The sequence below is a fragment of the Cebus imitator genome, unplaced genomic scaffold (genome assembly GCF_001604975.1).
Source record: "Cebus imitator isolate Cc_AM_T3 unplaced genomic scaffold, Cebus_imitator-1.0 Scaffold444, whole genome shotgun sequence".
In the NCBI taxonomy this organism is placed as follows: Eukaryota; Metazoa; Chordata; class Mammalia; order Primates; family Cebidae; genus Cebus; species Cebus imitator.
This window is the reverse complement of record NW_016107759.1, coordinates 1,508,887-1,515,098: the sequence shown is the minus strand read 5'-3', so window position 1 is coordinate 1,515,098 and position 6,212 is coordinate 1,508,887.

Sequence of the window (6,212 nt, the reverse complement as noted above, 5' to 3'; positions counted from 1 at the left end):
CAGAGGCGGGGCGAGCAGAGGCGGGGCGAGCAGAGGCGGGGCGAGCAGAGGCGGGGCGAGCAGAGGCGGGGCGAGCAGAGGCGGGGCGGACGGGAGCTTCCAGGACCTGGAGGCCCAGCCCCTCCCTAGCTTGCTCATGCTTCCAGCACCCTGGGAAACCAAGATGATTTGGGGGCTATGAGGGAGCTTGGGGAATGTGAGGATTTGGGGTGAACAGGACTCGGGAAGCCTGTCCAGGGTTTGGAGCTGGGGGGTCTGGGCATCCATCTCACGTGGCTCACAAACCCCACTGGGAGCAGCAAAGCCACCTGCTCATTTATTTTCCTTTCTAATTTTATTTTTTACTCTTTCTCAGCAGCATCGCACCCATGCATTTTGAGGTGTGGACCACACCCACCTCCATGGCCATCAAACCCCACCCTTCACCAACTCTGTTACATTTCTGGGTGAGGAGGACAAAACCACACAAAACACAGGCAAAAAAAAACCCACCGGGGCCCTCATCTTGCCGGGGAAGTCAGGTCCTGATAAGGAGTCCCTCCCCCACCCTATGCCCACCATCACCCCTTCCCCCCAAGCTCTGCTCTCGTGGGTTCTGTAAACAGCCCCACCACGCCCCGCCCCAGCACTCTGCTCAGCTCTCTGCCCACCTGAGTGTCTTCCTCCAAGCCCTCCTCATCCCCGAGACCCAAGCGCATCCATTCAGTTCAATCAATAACGTGCTGCACTCCTGCGTCAGGCGGCACGGCGCCTGCCTCTGAGGAGCCCAGGGAGGGGCCTGCCCCACCTCTGAACCCCCCGCCCCGAGACTTGCTGTTTGCCCCTGACTCAAACCATTTGAGAGCAAGAGTCTTGAAATCAAACTAACCCAGGTTCGACTCCTGCCTGCTTATGGGAGCCTTGGAAAAGCCAGCTTCATTCTCATCTTTTTTTTTTTTTTTTTTTTAGTTTTTTTTTCTCTCTTGTCACCCAGGCTGGCGTGCAATGCTTGTCACCCAGGCTGGCGTGCAATGGCACGATCTCAGCTCGCTGGAACCTCTGCTTCCCAGGTTTAAGCGATTTTCCTGCCTCAGCCTCCCGAGTAGTTGGGATTACAGGCGCCTGACCCCAGGCCCGGCTAATTTTGTATTTTTTTTAGTAGAGACGGGGTTTCTCCATGTTGGTCAGGCTGGTCTCAAACTCCTGACCTCAGGTGATCCGCCACCTCAGCCTCCCAAAGTGCTGGGATTACAGGCATGAGCCACTGCACCTGGCCTTCATTCTCATGTTTAATGCTCTTGTGTATGACACGGGAGTGCAATGACCTTGTCACCATCCCTCAAAAAGGCAAAGGTGTCCTGGCATGGTGGCTCACGCCTGTAATCCCAGCACTTTGGGAGGCTGAGGCGGGCAGGTCACTTGAGGTCAGGTGTTCAAAACCAGCCTGGCCAATATGGTGAAGCCCTGTCACTACTAAAAATACAAAAAACTAGCCAGGCATGGTGGCGGGCGCCTATAATCCCAGATACATGGCTGAGGTAGGAGACATTTGAACCCAGGAGGCGGAGGCTGCAGTGAGCCGAGACTCTGCCACTGCACTCCAGCCTGGGTGACAGAGTTTAGACTCCGTCTAAACAACCAAACAAAGGGCAAAGCCAGGGCACACCCTGAGAAAAACACCTTTTTTCAAAGAATGTTGTTGATGGTATTTCAGAAGAGTATTGCAGTGTAATCACGGGGAAATTCAAAACCCTGTTAGATTTCCTTCCTCTTATTGTGGGCTTAGTTTTGGTTTTATTTTGAATGATATCGGGGAGGGAGGGCTCCATTATCTTCTCAGCTGTAGAGGCTCTAAGGAATTTTTAAACTCTTTTGATTTGGAAAAATTTCAAGCTTAAAAAAATTGCAGACAAATACACTGCACATCCTATGGATTTATTCTAGAGTCTTCAAGTGTTAGCTGTATTTATTTATTCTTAAACGTTTATTTTAGGTTCGGGGTGCATGTACAGGTTCGTTATGCAGGTAAACTGATGTAATGGGGGTTTATTGTACACATTATTTCCTCATTCAGGTATTAAGCCGAGTACCTGGTAGTTATTTTGTCTGGTGTCGTTTTTGAGATGGCGTCTCGCTCTGTTGCCCAGGCTGAAGTGCAGCAGCACGATCCCAGCTCACTGCAACCTCTGCGTCCCGGGTTCAAGTGATTCTCCTGCCTTAGCATCCTGAGTAGCTGGATTACAGGCGCCCGCCACCACACCTGGCTAATTTTTGTATTTTTAGTAGAGTTGGGGTTTCACTGTGTTGGCCAGACTGGTCTCGAACTCCTGACCTCACGTGATCTACCTGCCTTGGCCTCCCAAAGTGCTGGGATTACAGTCGTGAGCCACCGCGCCCGGCCTGCATGTGTTTTAACGATAGAATAATTCACATTCCTTTGGGCATGTACCCAGTAAGGGGATTGCTGGATCAAACGTTAGTTTAGTTGTCAGCATTCAAAGCATGAATTTTAAACAGGTTATTGGGGGTTCATATCCATCAGCTTGTTCACATTTAGCAATGGCCTCATCACCAGTAGCTTTTCCAGGACAGTGACCTTCACCATGAAGCGGGAGTTTTCCCAGTGCAAGTCGGGGCTTCTTCTGCATCTTCCCTCCCCTCCCCCTTCTCCCCTCCCTCCCTCCCTCCTTCCTTTTTCTTTTTCTTTCTTTCTCTCTCTCTTTCCCTTTCTTCTTTTTTGACGGGGTCTCGCTCTGTTGCCAGGCTGGAGTGCAGTGGCACAATCTCGGCTCACTGCAACCTCCACCTCCTGGATTCAAGCGATTCTCCTGCCTCAGCCTCCCGAGTAGCTGGGACTACAGGTGCACCACTAAGCCCAGCTAATTTTTTTTTTTTTTTTGTATTTTTAGTAGACACAGGGTTTCACCACATTGGCCAGGATGGTCTCCATCTCTTGATCTCCTGATCCACCTGCCTCGGCCTCCCAAAGTGACAAAGTGCTGGGATTACAGGCGTGAGCTACCACGCCCGGCCAGTATTTTTACTTTTCTAAGGAAGATGTCCTGGAGAGGATTACTGGATAGACTAGGGAGCCTTCTCTATCTGTCTCCCAGTGCTGTCTGGCATCAATTTACGGACCACTTCTTTTGGGTAATCGAGCCATGATTTCTGCCATCTTTTCTGGATTCGACAGGCCTGCCTGCGAGAGGTCCTCCCCGTCTGCTTGCCACACCGCTGTCAGGAAACCAACACAGAGCAGAGGAGGAAATGACCGTCTGTGGTTTTGACAGCCATCTGAGCTTCAACTGTGGTCTTTTTTTTTGGTCACAGGTAAGATTCATGCCATGAAAGCTGGTCAGGCGTTTTTGTACTGAACATCCTCAGTAATCAGTTTGAATTTTCCCAGTGCAGCTTCCTCACTCTGCAGATCAGCAGAACTCACTTCAAAAACATGGCTCTTGAGGCCACGAGGTGCAATTTTGGCTCCTTGCTTCCCTGTGCCTGGTGTTTTCCATACTACTTCTTCTTTTTTTTTTTTTAAGAGACAAGGTTTCACCGTGTTGGCCAGGATGGTCTTGATCCCCTGACCTCATGATCCACACACCTCAGCCTCCCAAAGTGCTGGGATTACAGGTGTGAGCCACCGCGACCAGCTGTGTTTTCTATACTTCTTATGCCAAGCACAGCTGGCACCTTCACCTCATGCCAATCTCTCTCAGACAATAGACCAACCTCTTTCTTCATGGCTCCTGTGGGAAGTGGAAAAGTTCCTCTTCAAAGTTTCCTTTCTTGTTTAAGAAAAATTCATAAGTGTTAGAAATAATCGTTTGTTTTAAAAACTTTGTTCAAAAGCCTTCTTGCCTTTTTGCTAGAGGCCCTATCCTATGTAGCTGTTAGACACGCCATGCTTACAGGCATGTAGTACATTCTATGTCCTTGAACTTTAACCAAGATCTCTGTGCTGGACGTCCTCACAGGCCTGTCCCAGCTCTCCATTGTTTTTACCTGTTGAGATAAAGTTTCAAGTTGTTAGCCAGTTGGGTTTTAGTTTAGATTGTGAGGTCTGGCTGCAGCCAACGGAGATCAGACACAGCAGTAAGGATGACCCCAAGTGCGTGAGGGATAAGTATGTCTGCTCTCCTTTGTTCACTGTGCTGTCGTGGCACAATGGCTAGCAAGGGTATCTATCCTGCAGTCCAGGAAGTAAAAATTGCGTTGCCGAAAGATCCTTTGTCTCAGTGCTGATTTTTCTTTGTGGCACTGAGCATTTATTTCCAACATCTATTTCCAATAGCTCCCTTCCTGCCACCTTTGTAAGTCGCTCATCCTTGCCAGCCACATGGTGCTGCAGAGAACCAAAGGCCAGGCATTAACGCTTCCATCTTCCCTCTCAGTAGGTTGCTACACATTATGATCATTGTCAGATTTTGAAGTGTCCAAGGGTGGGCTGCAGACAACACATCACAACACAAACTGCCAAGTATTTAAGTATGTATCTCCGAAGATCAAGGAGCTTTCCTGATGTCACCCCACTGTAGTGATCACACGTGGGCGGTTCGCTATTGGGACGATACTGTTAGCTAATACAGTGTATGCCCGATCTCTGCCAGTTGTCTCAATCATGCCAGACCCACGTGGTGCCTTGTGGTTGTCTCCTCAGCCTCTCTTTGTCTCTTTCATGACACCGACATTGTGGAAGAAGATTGCCTAAATGTTTAGCAGGGTGTCCCTTAATTTGGGATTATCTGGTGTTTCTTTTATGAGTAGAGTCGGGGTGAGCATGTTTTGCAGGAATGCCACAGAAGGGACGCTGTGCCCTTGCTGCTGCATGCATCAGGAGGCACACAACACCACCTTATGCCATCACCAGCCATGCTGAGCTGGGTTGCCCAGTTCAGGTAGCATCTGCTACGTTTCTTTTTTCCCTTCACCATGAAGAAATGCCGACCCTGGGCCGGCACAGTGGCTCACGCCTGCAATCCCAGCACTCTGGGAGGCCGGGGTGGGTGAATCACCTGAGATTAGGAGTTTGAGACCAGCGCGGCCAACTTGGTGAAACCCTGTCTCTACTAAAAATACAAAAATTAGCTGGGTGTGGTGGTGGGCGCCTGTAATCCCAGCTACTGGGTAAGGTGAGGCAGGAGAATCACTTAAACCCGGGAGGCGGAGGTTGCAGTGAGCCAAGATGGTGCCATGCACCCCAGGCCTGGGCAACATGAAACTCCATTTCCAAAAAAAAAAATAGGAGGATCCCTTGAGTCCAAGAGGCTGAGGCTGCAGTGAGCTATGATCTTGCCATTGTACTTCGGCCTGGGTGACAAAGTGAGACTGTGTCTCAAAAAATAAAAATATCAACATTGTTTTTTTTTTTGAGACGGAGTCTGGCTCTGCTGCCCCATGCTAGAGTGCAGTGGTGCGATCTCGGCTCACTGCAACCTCCACCTCCCGGTTTCAAGCGATTCTTCTGCCTCAGCCTGCCAAGTAGCTGCGATTACGGGCACCTGCCACCACACCCAGCTAATTTTTGTATTTTTAGTAGAGATGGGGTTTCACTGTGTTGGGCAGGCTGATCTTGAACTCCTGACCTCGTGATCCACCCGCCTCGGCTTCCCAAAGCGCTGGGATTACAAGGGTGAGCCACCGAGCCCAGCCAAAACATCAACCTTTTAAAAGGAAGAGGATGAGGCACAAAATATAATTTAAAGCGTTTAACTACTCTAGAGGCTAAGGTGGAAGGATCATTTAGGTCAGGAGTTTGAGAACAGCCTGAGCAGCACAGTCACAGCTCCACGTGGCTTGAGTCCAGGAGGTGAAGGCTGCCCTGAGCAGCGACCGCACCACCAACCTCCAGCCTGGGCGACAGAGCGAGACCCTGTCTCAAAATAAATAAGGTGGGGACAGGGTGTGGGCTGATGCAAAGTTGTCGCGAATTCTCTTTGCTTTACGGAAATACCATTGACTAACCATGGGCGGTGCACCGTGCGGGTACAAGGTCCGCGCGGCGTTATTTGGTGAATTCAAACTGCGGTTTCCAGAGGGGACCACTGCCCCAGGGAGAGCAGGGCGTGGTTGCTGTCTCCCGAACTGTCTCTGGGGGCCTGACCGTGGAAGAGCACTCGCCTTCTGTTCTTTTCTCGTTAGGCGGGAAGGCCCTGAGGCTGCCTGCAGTAAGCCCCGGCTCCGAGCCTCGCCCGAGTGCCCACTCCCTACGCGAGGGCGATGCCCGCCGGGGG